This window comes from Odocoileus virginianus, chromosome 12 (assembly GCF_023699985.2).
Source record: "Odocoileus virginianus isolate 20LAN1187 ecotype Illinois chromosome 12, Ovbor_1.2, whole genome shotgun sequence".
Classification (NCBI taxonomy): domain Eukaryota; kingdom Metazoa; phylum Chordata; class Mammalia; order Artiodactyla; family Cervidae; genus Odocoileus; species Odocoileus virginianus.
Genome location: NC_069685.1, coordinates 20,255,276 through 20,271,611, shown reverse-complemented (window position 1 = coordinate 20,271,611; position 16,336 = coordinate 20,255,276). Strand labels below are relative to the sequence as shown.

The window sequence follows — 16,336 nt, the reverse complement described above, 5'->3', positions numbered from 1 at the left end:
TCAAAACCTACAGAAACTCAGCTTGGCTTCCCAGTAACTTCCAGTCCCTTGCTTTGATTTTTGAACTCACTGTTTCTCCAACCTTTTCTGAACTATATCCAATTTCTAGGCTTTGTCTATTAATCTGCAGCAAATCTAGTTTGTTTCCAGGATGGGTAAGGGTATGGATTGAACCCTTCTCTACAAATAGCACAGCATGCCTTTCCCAATTCCTAGCCAGTTGCACCTGCCCCTCCAGTCTCTTGCTGCTGCTCTTAATGCCTTGTGCAGCTGTGCCATCTAGTTCCAAAATTCCCTCTCCCTCAGCGTGTCGGCATCCTACAATGAAAAGGAAGCTTTCTTTTGATCAACAGACAATGACTATTTCTGAAGGCACTATCCGAGTTTACTAAATAATTTGTTCCTAACCAGAATAAGACACTATATTACATGTTGGTAGATATGCTAGTTAAATCAAAACACCTGTTCAGATATATCCCAAATAGTTTGGAATATTGATTAACAAAGGTCCCAGAAAATAGATTTCCATTTGCCTCTATGAATGTATTTAGAATCTTGGACACTATTGGAAAGAAATGTAGATTTGAGCTCTACAATGATATTACCTTAAAACAGGGAGAATTCATATTTGCTCTGGCAAGCAAAGACACAGGAACACTAGATTACTTTAATCCATTTTCAAGAGGAAGACATTGTGAAATCAGATTCCAGTCCTGTAAGAACTAATATATTTTACATCCACTTTTTATTCAGGGGTGCTTTTGAATGTCTTACTCCAAAGTATGGGATGTTAAACAGGGTTTGTTTGTTTTAAAAGGCTCTGCAAACTGTATCCTAATTTCTAGAGGCCAGGGAAGGTCTCAGAAGCTGCAGCCATTCTGCCTTTCATCAGATTCTTTGCGATCTGCTGGTTTTCTTCTATGGTAAAATTACTGACTCAAAATTATGGTTAGCATTTCATCTCCATCCCACTCCCACCCCCAGGGCAGGATATAATTCTCCTCTGGTGTTTCAACTTCCTTACTTTTTGTCTTTTAGTTGAATTTTCAGTTGATTTTCTATTTTGCTTACTCTATTCTTTTTTGCTCTATATTCTGTAGTTTTCTCCAATTACATCTTCTAGGCTGTCAGTCCTTAAATCATTTGTAGTACCTAAGAACTCTTTTGCTTGTTGGGTTGTCTCTTTTTTATGAAAGTGAATGTTGCTCAATCATGTCCAATCCTTTGAGACCCCATGGACTATAAAGCCCATGGAATTCTCCAGGCCAGAATACTGGAGTGGGTAGCCTTTCCCTTCTCTAGGGGATCTTCCCAACCCAGGATAGAACCCAGGTCTCCCACATCATTGCAGGCGGATTCCACAAGGGAAGCCCTTTCTTTTATAGTACCCAATTATATTTTCATATAGATGCAAAAAAATTTTAAAACACTTTAAGCATACTAATAGGAGTGCTTTAAAATCCCCCCCCCCCCGAATTATTTCAGTGTTTTGAGAGGATGCATGCTCTGTTTCAATTTTTTTTGTTGTTGTTTTTCTTTCTTATTTCCCTCAGCAGAAACTAAGAGTGCCTGGCGACATTCCCACTTCTTACTCTCCACAACATTCACAGCTTGCCACCAATCTGCCATGGGACCATTAGGACCGACTGCATCATGGCTTTTATTTCTGTTTATCTGATAGTAGAAGCAGCTCAGAATTCTCTTACCACCTATTATATCCTGGATCCGATCCACTTACAACTCTAGGGATCACTCTGGTGATCACTCCTCTGATTACATTTCTTGTCAATCTCCCATTTCCTTACAACAAACCGAAAATTCTTTTAGACTGAATTTAGGAACTCACTGCCTGTCATCAGCAAATCTCTTATAACACCAGGCACTTGCTGACTTCTCATATGCAGATCACACTGAGGTGTGTTCTCTTATTTCAACTGCTAAATCATTTAAATCATTCACCTCTTTTTCTGTGAGAATAACCAACTTTGATTCTAACCATAAAACTCTACCAACCCATCCCTTTGCAGCCAGTTACTGAAACTTGGGCATTTTATTATAGGGCTCATTGTCACTCTCTCCACCACTAATCCTATCACTATTCCTGGTTATTTCAATATACTACTATTAGACTCTAGTAGATTATTTTCCCAGTAACCTGACTTATTAGCTTCTTGGCCTCCTCTCTTTCATTTCTTGACCTCCATTCCATTTATTCCCCTGATCACATTGTAGATCTTGTCTTTATTAGTAACTACAATTCCTGAAAAATCTTAGTTTCAAATTCTACTCTTTAGTCCACCAACTCTCATTTTTCCAGCTCTTGCTCTAGAAATTTAACTCCATCAATTCCCTCACATCAGTGTAATCTACAGAATTTAGTTTCTTTCAATTTTTCAATGTATTCTATCCTATCAGGTTGTCACTTCTAGTTTAATTTCATAGTCAGTAATAAGCATCACTTTCTCACACTTTTCACCAATGTCCCCCCTCCCACAATTTGGCTCGCTTGTCTACATCATAACCTTGATTAATTTTTTAACCCCTCTACTATTTTCTGTAGCGTTAAATGTGACTGAAAATTATAACCAGCTGATTAACTCACATAAGATTAGTATTACCAACTTTAAGTATGTCTACTGTGCCAAAATTATACCAGCTATTAACTCATGCTCCCCGGTGAGCACTCTTTCCACTCTCTTCAAATCTCCAAGATCTTCTACCTAATTCTTACCCTCAGCTGATAATTTTACTTCCTATTTCAAAAAAAATATTAGCAATCTCAAATCAACCTCTCATAACCACATTATGTTACCTGTATGGCATCCATGCCTAAATAACTCCACTTTTTTTCTTTCACCACAAAAGAAGTGTCTCTCTTCTTGACTTTGGTTAAGCATCCACTTGTGTACACTGCATGATATATCCTTATACTCATATTACTTGGGCAGCTTTTCTTTTTTGCATCAGATAGTTTTCCTTTTCTGCTGTATTAATTCCATGAGTTTGCAAATACGCTGTTATTTTCCCTGTTAAACAAAAAGCAAAACAAAAGAAACCCTTTTCTTGCCCTCAGTTAATTGTCTAGCTAGCTTCACATTTCTTTATTAATTCTGTAGGTGAGCAGTCAGTCTGCTTTTGCTAACTCCAATTCTCCTTTTTTTTTTTTTTTGCTAACACCAGTTCTCTACTTAAACATTTCATGAAAACTGATTCCTATCAAGTTATCACATAACTCTTCCAGTTGAGTTGCTCTAGACAAAGCTTGCCCTGACACGCATCCCTATGAATGAGACTTTAGGTCTCCCAGCATCAGTCTCTATCCCAACTTCTTGAATCTGGAGTGTTTCTGTAACAAGAACCTAAGGCCTTTACTATTGGCTTTGGGACTATGAGGTAGACGAAGGTTGTAAAGACCATAAATAGACTATTGGTGGAAACTGAAGAACTGTGAAGAAACCTCTGTACAGAATATAAACTACATATTTATCAATATGTAAATTATTAGTTTTCACTGATCTTGCTGCTTTTTTTTGAACTTCAGTTCATCTTAGACCGTGGGCCTATAGAAGCTGGATTATAACTATATCTGTTCTAGTATTTTCTTCCAGTGTTTAACCACCTTAAGTGGAGCATTCAGGATCTTGCTTCTGGGCAGCTCCTCATCTCTGCCCGTTTGTGCTTCCTTTTCAGATAGACCAAGTAGGATGATTCTATCTACGTTCACATCTGTTCAACCTCCAAAAGAGAAGTTGAGCTCCAGAAAACTATATACCACCCATCTTTGCTCAGCATTTTCCTTGGAAGAAAAGGTGTAATAGTATAAAGGGTTGTACAGTAAGATGAAAGAAGGGAACTTGGCAAGTGAGGGTATTGGTAATGGGTACAGGACAGCTGAAGCACTGGAGAAAGAACTGAAGCAAAGCAAGTGAAGCTACAGAGCAAATAATCATATCACATCAAAACTACCAATAGTTTTATATCTTAAAATTACATGAAACTTAATATACTGGAATCCTTAAAATCAATGACTAACCTTGAAAAATGGCCATAGATATTTGAGTAGATATATAAAGGACAAGCAGACTTAGATACTTTAAGCTCCATGGGATGGACACTGTGTTTTTCAAATCTCTGTCTTCCCAGCAGCCAATCAAACTATTTGCATAATAGTGACTCAATAAAATTTGTTGACTATGGATGGATGAATATATGTTAAAAGCTCTCAATATTTATATAAAAATTAAGCTGGGAAGAAGAAACTTTCATATATGTTTGAGAAGTAAGTAATATAGCTTGACTAGAGTCTAGCTGGTAATAAAGGAATCAAGCTTAAAAGGGAGTAAGACACTTGCTATTATATTAATATCATCCCAATGCATAATATAATTAACAGAAGATAAGTACTGCCTAAGAGACTTAAGAGATGATATTTTTTTTAGGAAATGAGAGTGTCAGCTTTGTAATAGAGAGTGCATATTTAGGGAATTGACATGTTTTTAAGTGTCTCAGATCATACCACTACACACAAGCATTTTGATACTATGAATAAGGTTATATTTTCCTCGTATAATAAAAAGAAGCTTACTTTATTTGAGGAGTGGTTTTTTTTATTCAGTCAAAAATAACCAAACAAAATAATGACATGTCTGAAAAGGAAAAGAATCAATGGAAAAAACATAATCCACAGAATATCCATATAATGCACTGATGAGACACAGACTTTCCAGTAATTCAAAAGACTACATTCATAAACATAAATTGTTTCTAAAAAGTCAAATGGAATTTTAAATATAAATACTAAAAATTAAAAACTCAATAGATGGGGGTGGTTAATTTCTGGTTATATACTGATAAGTTGAAAGAGTAAACTGAAAATAAAAGAAGAAAATATGTAAAATGAAAATCAGAGATATAAAATTAGAAATGAGGAGAAAACAGACACAAATGTGAGATAAAAAATGCATTTAATTTGACTCCCAGGAATAAAAAAAGTGCATCATATAGGAAACATATATAAAGTGATATTTGCTAGGTCTTTTCTTAAGTAGCAAATGAAGCATAGTAATTTCTAAGGAAGTTCAAACAAACAAAACAGCAACAAAAAACCATGCCTAGATATACCAGAATAAATCTACTGAAAACAAAAATAAAGATTAGATAATAAAAGCAGCAAGAAAAATAAAGTCATATTATCTTCAAAGGAGCAATACTGAGAGCTGGTTCATAACAAAATTGAAAAAAATCAAAAGATGATAGAAAAAGATCCCTCTAAATGTTAGAAGAAGAAAAAAAAAGCTGCCGATCTAGAATTCAATAACCAGAGAAAATAACTTTCCAAAGCAGAAGTAAAATGAAATCATTTTCAGAGAACAAAAACTAAGAAAAGTATGTCACCAGCGTGTGCCACATGATCAGTTGTGCCCCACTCTTTGTGACCCCATGGACTGCAGCCTGCCAGGCTCCTCTCTTCATGGACTTTTCAGGCAAGAACACTGGAGTGGGTTGCCAATTTCCCCCTCCAAGGGATCTTCCCAACCATATGATGCAGGGATCAAACCTGCATCACCAACGTCTCCAGCAATGCAGGAGGATTCTCTACCCACTGGGCCAATTAAAGACAGGTAAAGTGGTTTAAATATCCATGATTTTTTCTGGGAAGAGGTAAAGTACTACTTTACATTAAGGTTGACAGATCCAGTATGACTTTGTAAATTCCAGGATAACTGCTAATTGAATAACAGAAAAGTGAATATTTAATAAGCTAGTTAACAGGGGAAGATAAGTAAAAATGTTGTAATGTTTCAAAAGAGAATGCATTAAAAGGAAAAGCATTAAAAGGAATGCATTAAAAGGAATAGACTTAAACCCAAATAATTATATAACAACTTCACAATATGAATGAGCTAATGCTTCATTTAGAAGATTATCAATCTTAAAAACACTGAATGAATGTATTCTTAAAAATATAAGGATATAGGAAGGTTGAACGCAAAAGAAGGGAAAACAATATGACAGAAACTTTTCCCAAAAGAAAGCTGCTGGTGCTGTTTTAATAATATATAATACAAAACAGGTTCTAAAGCAAAAATAAGATTCTTTATAGTGATCAATGTTAAAATTACTAGAAATATATGATTTAAAATTTCTATGCACTTGATAAAATAACCTAGAATAATATGCATACAGCAGCATCAAAATACCTAAAGCAAAAATTGCAACAAAAAGAGAATTAAGAAACATCATCTTTATGGGAGGAGATTTTTAAACTTATTATTTCCCAGTAACTGACTGGACAAGCTGACAAAAAGAAAGGCAAGAAGATTTACTCAATACAATAAACAAAACTGACTTTTAGTCATGTCATATGTCCACTTGACATTTGTGGACACCTCAATAGAAGACCACAGAATGCACACTCTTCAAATATTCACAGGACATTTCCAAAATTTCAGTGTATACTAGGACATAAAAAAGAGTAAATTTTAAAAATGATAAAGGGTTAAAGTTACATAGAGTAGGTTCTCATAGTATAATGTAAATACGAAATAATAAAAGAGAAAAATTCCCACGCATTTAGAAATTCAGCAACATGTGTTTCAAAAACAAGTAGATCAAAGCGTCGGGGGAGTTTGTGATTTCCTCTCAACAAAAATCTGAAGTGACAGACGGACCAGCATTACAACCTTCAGACAGACCAGTGTTACAGCTCCGTGTTACAGCTCAGTTTTATTTACAAAGTAAAGGAAAATGCATCCTCGAGGCATGCCGACCCAAAAGACGTGAAGAGAAGAGAGGCCCCCAGCCCAGTTTTGGCTCCTCTTTTTATGGTGTTTCTCCTTCCCCAGGGCCTGCTCTGTGTAAACTGGCCTATCCAGGAGGGCTCTCTGTTCTACCTGAGGTCCTCACTCCGGTCCTCAGACCTTCCTTTGTTCTGTTTTTGCAGGCTTTTCCCTTCCTTGTCTTTTAGCCACTGCTATTCTGGACTTTTTCTATTCTAAGTACCTAACAAAAGAAAACACTACAATTAAAAATAAGAAAATTTTTAACTGAATAATGAAAGTATGTTATATCAAAACTTGTATGATACAGCTGAACCACGCTTACGTGTAATTTTTTTATAGATTTTAATATAATTATTAAACAAGACAGGCTGAAAATCAAGGATCTAAACTTCCATTTCATGAAGTCTGAAAAAGAGCAGTAAGTTACACCCTAGGAAGTGAGTGGGCAGGCAAGGGACCTGTTGTTCTCACACTTTCCCCACCTCTGCTGCAGCTGGGGCCCCAAAAAAGCCTTGCTTTAATTTCCTGTCTGGCCTCTGATCAATTTCTATTGATTAAGGAGGCCAAGAACCGTGGTCAGTAACATATTTTGTGGCACCCAATGTGGGGCTTATCCCCTTCTGGGGAGAGAGTCTGGGCACCTCTTGGACCACTGAATGCAGCTTCCTGGGGGTGGCAAGCAGGGCCCTGCATCTCCTGTTGGCACCACCACGTTTGGTGAGTATGCCTCCTGGCCCCTGGGGGCCTTAGTGCTCTCATTCAGGTGACGCTTTTCCCCTCCCGCCTGTTCTTTACCTCTCACCATTTTCCCTTTCCCTCTCCTGAAATTTCTTTACTTCTCTCTCTGTCCTCTCCTACTCCTGTCCTATCCTTCTGAGAGTGTGGATATCGGGCAGCTACAGTATCACTCCTCTCAGCTCATGAGACCTGCTTCTTTTGGCCTGCAAATGGCTCGCCTTGATGGGTCACAAGCAGAAGTGAGAGACGTTTGCTTCACACTATGCGGACCTCGATCCAGTGGGCTCTCCTGACTGGAAACATATGAGAGCGATAGAAGTTTAAACCTCATATCATCTAGTGGTTGGAAGTCCAATTGTTCTGATATTCTCACTTTTATTTTCCCGCCACCAAGAAAAGCTGCATTAGGAATGGGCTAAAGCAGCAGCAATCTACATACTGGTGTGTGAGTGGGTGAGCGTCCCGCAGACGACATATAGGTGGCCGGCTTCTGGGCTTGATTACCCCGGCAGGCAGAGGGCAGGGTGCTCTCTCCTTCTCTGGCCCTTTCTGGAAGCATGCAGGTTGGTCCCAGAATAGAAACCTATGGGGGGTAGGTTGACATGACAATTTCTCTCCTCTTTTTCAGTCTTTTCTGTCTCTTCTCCTTTTCTCTCTCTCCTGGTCCTCACGACTGCACTCCTGTCTCCTTTGACCTAAAATCATTTTGCTGTGTCTTTAAGTTTTATAATTGGTGTATTTGCTTCTGTTGCAGTTTTCTGTCTGTGCAACTTCTCCTGCAAACCTCTGCTGACATTGTGAGCGTGGTGGAACACTTTCGCCTTGAAATACCAACACAGCCCAGACTGCCTGAGACTCCAGCCTTGGGTTTCTTGGTGGGATTTTAAAGAGGGAAAAGAAATGATAGGCCCTTGCATTTTTCCCTCCTCTGCCTCCAGAATGTAACTATTCTGCCTGGGCTCTCAGGAGCTAAATGATTCATCTGCAGTACTCCCAGGATAAAGGAAAAAAAAAGAGGGACATTTTAAATTCAGACATAAACCTATAAGACCTCTGGTTCTACAGAAATTAACTTGCCTAGCTTAAACTTATGGGTTTAATTAATATAGATCTGTCTTTAGAGTCATCAATGTTAAGTACACTTTCATTACACCTGGAGTTACTGGTAGTCTATAAGTGCATATTTTTTTCAGTCATAATGTCTGACAACAGGGAAAATAACCTGATATTAAATTTTTAAGTAAATGTAACTGGGATAAGAACTTTTTGGTAAACTATAATAATTATTTTATGTTTTAGAAACATCTATTTAAAACAGTCTCTCCAAAAAAAATAAATAAATAAATAAAAATAAAACAGTCTCTCCAATGGGGGCAAAGTCAAGATGGCAGAATAAGAGGCTGTGCGTACCCATCTCCTCATAACCAGGGCACTTACAGGTACAGGGAGGGGCCCTCAGACACCTAAGGGGCCGGGAGATGCCTCCACACCACCAGGCAGGACATGGCAGTGGGGGAGATGTGGAGCTGGGATGGGACCAGGGGCCCCGATGGGCAGTGGGGGAGGGGAGGGGCTCCCACACTCAGGGGGGTCCACTCACTGCAAGGGACTCGGCGAGGATGGGGACAGCCCTACAGGAGAATGGAAGATCAGAAGGGAACAGGGCCCCCATTTCCCTCCTCCCACTAGGGCCTTGGGAAGACCCTTCTGGGGTGCTGGGCCTGACCCTCTGCCCTCCGAGGCCCCCTCCAGATTTAACGGCCCTGGAAGTGTGGGAGAAAGTAAAAGCAAGATGGGACTAGTGCCCTGAGAGGCAGTTGGAGGATGGGAGGGCTTCCCCAGATCAGAGGGACTCACCCACAGTAAGCACACCACTGGGGACAGAAAACATCTTCAGGGGGTCTGGAGGGTTGGAGGGGAGTGTGGCCAGCATTTCCTTGTCAGCTCAGGCCTGGCTAGGCTGCTGGGGTCCCAGGCCTAAACCTCAGCCCTTTGAGGACCCCTCTGGGCACACGGGGTCTAAGACCTGCCCCCACACACTCTCCCAAGAAGGACCTTTTCTGGTCACTCTGGTCCTGAGCCTAGGGTCCCACTCCCCCCTAAGCCCCTGCCCCCTACAGCCAAGGCCTTTTCTGGCCTGTTTTTGTTTTTTTTTTTTTTTTTTGCTGTTGTGGTTGTTTTCTCTTGTTGTTTCATTTATATTTTTATTTTTTCTAATATATTTTTAAGTTTTCTAATTTTACTTTAGTTCCTATTCTTTTGCTATTGCTCTGCCTTGTTTTTCCCTTGCATACCACATAGCTTGTAGAATCTTGATTCCCAGGCCAGTGGTCAGTCAGGGCTGAGCTCCTGTGGCAGGAGTACCACGCTCAGCCCACTGGACTAACAGAGAACCTCACATGTCAGGGAATGCTAATCAGAGTGAAGTCTCCTGGAGGGCCCCATCTCAGCACCAAGATCCGGCTCTACCCAACCACCTGCAAACTTCAGTGCTGAATGCCTCAGGCCATACAAGCAGCAAGACAGGAACACAGACCCACCCCCACCCCCCCATCAAACAAAATGAAATGACAAAAAAATTTTTACAAAGGATCAAGGTAAAAACCTACAATACCAAATAAATGAAAAGGAAATAGGCAACCCACATGAAAAATAATTCAGAGTAATTATGGTAAAGATGATGCAAAATCCTGGAAAGGGTGGAGGCTCAGATGGAGAAAATACAAGAAATGTTTATCAAGGACCTAGAAGAACTAGCAAGGGCTTCCCAGGTGGTACTAAGTGATAAAGAATCTGCCTGCCCATGCAGCAGACACAAGAGACTGGGGGTTTGATTCCCTGGGTCAGGAAGACCCAGGAGAGGATCTTCCTGGGTTGGGAAGATCCTCTGGCAGAAGATCCTCTGCCAAAAGAATACTGGCAACCCATACCAGTACTCTTGTTTGGAAAAATCCCATGGACAGAGAAGCCTGGTGGGCTACAGTCCATAGGGTTGCATAGAGTCGGACACAACTAAGCACAAAGTTTAGAAGAACTTGAGAACAAACAGTGATGAAAATCACAATAACTGAAATGAAAAATACACTGGAAGTTATCAATAGCAAAATAACTGAAGCAGGAGAATAAGTATGTGAGCTGCCAAATGGAATGGTAGAAATGACTGCTGTGGAACAGAAAAATGAAAAAAGAATTAAAAGAATTGAGGACAGTCTCAGAGACATCTGGGACAACATTAAACACACCAACATTTGAATTTCAGGGGTCCCAGGAAAAAAAATAGAAAGGTTTAAAGAAAATATATGAAGAGATCAGAGTCAAAATCTTTCCTAAAATGGGAAAGGAAAAAAAAAAAAATTCAAGTTCAGGAACTGCAGAGAGTCCCACACAGGATAAACCCTAGGAGAAAAACGTCAAGACAACAAATGAATCAAACAAAAATTAAATTCCCCATATGGTTATCAGCTGATTTTTCAGCAGAAACTCTACCAGCCAGAAGGAGTGGCAGGACATATTTAAAGTGAAGAAACGGAAAAAGCTACAACCAAGATGACTCTACTCAGCAAGGCTCTCATTCAGAAGGACAGAAAATAAAAACCTTTACAAACAAGCAAAAAGCTAAAAGAATTCAGCACCACCGAACCAGTTTAAAAAAAAAAAAACAAACGCTAAAAGAGCTTCTCTAGGCAGGAAAAACAAAAGAAGACCCACAAAAACAAATCCAAAGCAATTTAGAAAATGGTAATAGGAACATCAATATCTATAATTACATTGAATTTAAATAGATTAAGTGCTCCAACCAAAAGACACAGACTGGCTGAATGGAAATGAGACCCATTTCAGAGCTATGGACACGTACAGACTGAAAGCAAGGGCATAGAAAAAGATATTCCATGTCAATGGAAAGCAAAAGAAAGCTGAATAGCAATACTCATATCAGACAAAACAGACTTTAAAATTAAGACTGTGGCAAGAGATAAAGGTCACTACATAATGATCAAGAGATCAATCCAGGAAGAAACTACATCAGTAATAAATACTTCTGCAGTCAACGCAGGACCACCTCCATACATAAGTCAAATAATAACAGCCAACAAGGGGAACCCAACAGTAACACCATAATAGTGGGGGACTTTAACACCCCACTTATACCAATGGACAGGTCACCAAGGCAGAAATTAAATAAAGAAATAAGGGCTTTAAATGGCACAACAGATTACATATATTTAATTGATATTTATAGAACATTCCACTCAAAACCAGAATACACTTTCTTCTCAAGTACACAGGGAACATCCTCCAGAATCACATCTTGAGTAACAAATCAAGCCTTGGTCAGTTTAAGAAAACTGAAATCGTATCAAACATCTTTTCTGACTACAACATTATGAGATGAGAAATCAATCACAGGGGAAAAAAAAACTATAAAGAAGACAAATACATGGGAGGCTAAACAGTGCATTCTGGAATAACCAAGAGATCACTGAAGAAATAAAAAAGGAAATAAAAAAATACATCAGAACAAACAAAAATGAAAACAATGACCCAAAACATAAAGGATACAACAAAAAGCAGTTCTCAGAAGGAAGTTTATAGCAATTCAACCTCACCTCATGAAACATGAAAAACCCCAAATAAGTAATCTAACCTTACACCTAAAGAAACTAGAGAAAGAAGAAAAAGAACAACAATAAAGTTAGAAGGAAAGAAATCATAAAGATCAGAGTGGAAATAAATGAAACAGAGATGAAAAAAACAATAAAAAAGATCAATAAAAAAAAGTTGGTTCTTTGAGAAGATAAACAAAATTGATAACCCTTTAGCCAGACTCATAAAGAAAAAAAAAAAAAAAGAGGGGAAGAGAACTCAGATCAATAAAATTAGAAATGAAAAAGGAGAAATTACAACTGACACCACAGAAAGACAAAGGATCATAAAAGATTACCAGAAGCAACTATATACCAATAAAATGGACAATCTGGAAGAAATGGACAAATTCTTAGAAAGGTACAATTTTCAAAGACTAAATCAGAAAGAAACAGAAAATATAAACAGACTAATCACAGTTATGAAATTGAAATTAAAAATCTTCCCACAGAAACATGACTGAGTTGACTGAGCATGCATGCATGCATTCTGGTTTGTTTTATCTTGAAATAAACATAAAAAAATGGGGCTACCCTGGAGGCTAAGTGGTAAAGAAACCACCTGCCAATGCAGGAGACACAGGTTCGATTCCTGATCCAGGAAGGTCTCACCTGCAACTAATTGCAGGTGGAGCAACTAATTCCAGGGATAACTACTGAGCCTGTGCTCTAGAGCCCAGGAGCACTACTGAAACTTGCAAGCCTAAAGCCTGTGCTCCCCGACAAAAGAAGCCATCACAATGAGAAGCCTGTGCATCACAACTAAATAGCCCCCACCAGCTACAACTAGAGAAAAGCCCAGTGTAGCAATGAAGACCCAGATCAGCCAAAAGCAAATAAATAAAATTAAAAAATAAAAATCTTCCCACAAACAAAATCCAGGACTAGATGACTTCACAGGTGAATTCTATCAAACATTTAGAGAAAAGCTAACACCCATCCTCTCAAAACTCTTCCAAAAACATTTCAGAGGGAGGGCCACTTACAAACTTGCTCTATGAGGCCACCATTGCCCAGAGATATCACAAGTAAAATTACTGAATGATGTCACCAATGAACATAGATGAAAAAAATCCTCAAAACAATTCTAGCAAACAAAAACCAACAACAAACTAAAAGGACTGTACATCATAACTAAGTGGGATTTATACCAGGGATGCAAGAATTCTTCAATATACAGAAATCAATCAATGTGATACACCATATTATCAAATAAAAAAAAAAAGTATGACCATCTCAATAGATGCAGAAAATTTTATGAAAAAACTTAACACACATTTATGATAAAAACTCACCAGAAAGTGAGCATAAAGAGAACCTACCTCAACATAATAAAAGCCATATATGACAAACCTACAGCTAACATCATTCTCAACAGTGAAAAACTGAAAGCATTTCCTCTAAGGTCAGGAACGAGACAAGGATGTCCACTGTCTCCACTATAAAAGTCCTAACCACAGCAATCAAAGAAAAAAAGAAACAAAATGAATTCAAATTGGAAAAGTAAAACTATCACTGTTTGCAGATGACAAGATACTACACACAGAAAACTCTAAAGATGCCACCAGAAAACTACTATAGCTAATCAATGAATTTAATAAAATTTCAGGACACAAAATTTATATACAGAAGTGTCCTGTATTCTTATATACTAACAATAAAAGATAAGAAAGAGAAATTAAGTTAACAATCCTGTTTATCATCTCAAGAAAAATAATAAAATACTTAGGAATAAACCTAACTAAGGAGGCAAAAGACCTATACTCAGAAAACTATAAAACACTGATAAAAGAAATCAAAAATGACGCAAACAGATGGGGAGGTATACCATGTTCTTAGATGGGAAGAATCAATATTGTGAAAATGACTTTACTACAAAGCAATCTACAGATTCAATGTGTCAGATCAGTTCAGCAGAAATCAAGGTCCTTCGAGACATAGGGCAAGGATCCTTACCTTATCTGGAGGCAGTCAGCAATCTGTTTCATGGCACCAAACATCAGGTTGATTTATTTCTCTTCCTCAGTTCTTGTCACGACAGAAATTTGGAATGATGGACTAAAAGGTTTAAAACAGCAGACAAGTTACAACTCAGTTCAGCTCAAGCAGACAGATCTTTATTATTATACACTCCCTAGACATGGGAGCAGACTGACCCCAAGAGTCATCGAAAAGATTTCTCTTGGCTTCCCCCTTTTCATACTTCCCATCTCCTCCTTTTGGCTGTGCCCTGTGCAAAAACAGGGCTTGTACCCACCACCAATCGAGAGAGAGAATGCAAGCAGGCATATGCTTAAGACCAACTGACAGTTGTGACTTACATAACAACAAGCCCTGTAGTGTATATCTTCCCGTAATTTAGTTTGTTCTAATCAGATGTATATATGTGCAGCATATTTAAGAATTCTTAGTGAGCTCTTAGCTCCTAAGGTTACTTGAGGAAGCCCCTGTTGTTAGTTTGTATCTACTGTGTGCTTAGGGTGCATGTGCGGGATTTGGAAAACTCCCTGATAGCTCAGTTGGTAAAGAATCCACCTGCATTGCAGAAGACCCTGGTTCAATTCCTGGGTCAGGAAGATCTGCTGAAGAAAGGATAGGCTATCCACTTTAGTATTCTCAGGCTTCCCTTCTAGATCAGCTGGTAAAGAATCCACCTGCAGTGCAGGAGACCCTGGTTCAATTCCTGGGTCAGGAAGATCTGCTGAAGAAAGGATAGGCTATCCACTTTAGTATTCTCAGGCTTCCCTTCTAGATCAGCTGGTAAAGAATCCACCTGCAATGTGGGAGATCTGGGTTTGATCCCTGGGTTGGGAAGATTCCCTTTAGAAGGGAAAGGCTACCCACTCCAGTATTCTGGCCTGGAGAATTCCGTGGATGGTACAGTCCATGGGGATGCAGAGACATGACTGAATGACTTTCACTGTGGGTTTAAAGATTAGCTTGCATCCTTTTTGGCTAGGCCATCCCTCATTGCTCATGTCTAACTTCCTACCTAACAAATGTAAGCCACTAACACATTACCAATTGCATTTTTCACAGAATTAGAACAAAAAACTTTACAATTTGTATGGGAACATAAAAGACCCCAAATAACCAGAGCAATTTTGAGAAAGAAAAACGGAGCTGGAGGAATCAGGCTCTCCAACTTCAGACTGTACTACAAAGCTACAATAATCAAGACAGTATCACACTGGCACACGAAATATTAGATCAGTGGTACAGGATAAAAAGTCCAGAGATAAACCCATGCACCTATCATCACCTAATCTATGACAAAGGAGGCAATGCCATACAATGGATAAAAGACAGTGCCTTCAGTAAGTGGTGCTGGAAAAACTGGACAACTACATGTACAAGAATGAAATTCAGAACCCTATCTAACACCTAACACAAGAATAAACTCAAAATGGATTAAACACTTAAACACTGGAAAAACGCTCTTCAACATCTATCACTGCAAGATCTTTCTTGACCAGCCTCCTAGAATAATCAAAATAAAAACAAACAAATGGGACCTGATTAAACTTAAAGATTTTGTTATCAAAGGAAACCACAAAGAGGATAAAAGACAACTCAGAATGGGAGAAAATATTTGCAAATGAAGCAAGGGACAAAGGATTAATCTCCAAAATACACAAACAGCTCAAGCAGCTCAATATAAAAACAAACAACCCAACAAAAATAAAGGGTGAAAGAGCTAAACAGACATTTCTCCAGAGACATACAGATGGACAAGAGGTACATGAAAAGATGCTCAACATCACTAATTATTAGAAAAACACAAACCAAAACTATTAATACCATGAGGTATCACCTCATACTGGTCAGAATGGCCATCATCAAAAAGTCTACAAACAGTAAATTCTGGAGAAGATGTGGCAGAAAGGGAACCTTCTTGCACTATTGGTGGGAATGTAAAGTGATATAGCCACTATGGAGAACAGTATGGCGGTCCCTTAAGAAAACTAAAAATAGCACTATCATATGACCTACTACTGGGCATAAGCCCTGAGAAAACTGTAATTCAAAAAGACACATGTACCCAATGTTCAATGAAGTACTATTTACAACAGCCAGGACACAGAAACAACTTAAGTGTCCACCAACAGATGACTGGATAAAGATGCTGTGTGTATGTATATACATACACAAGGGGATATTGTGCTGAGCTGT

The 16,336-nt window shown here is 38.6% G+C and overlaps 1 long non-coding RNA gene across 1 annotated transcript in view; it reads right to left on the bottom strand.

Annotated features, from left to right (window-relative positions):
- The window catches only part of LOC110144189 (uncharacterized), a 92,340-nt gene that overhangs the window by 61,917 nt on the left and 14,087 nt on the right, over nt 1–16,336 (bottom strand). Inside the window, exon 2 of the long non-coding RNA XR_002315826.2 lies at nt 14,120–14,221. This is a non-coding gene — a long non-coding RNA (uncharacterized lncRNA). The remainder of the gene's footprint in view (nt 1–14,119; nt 14,222–16,336) is intronic.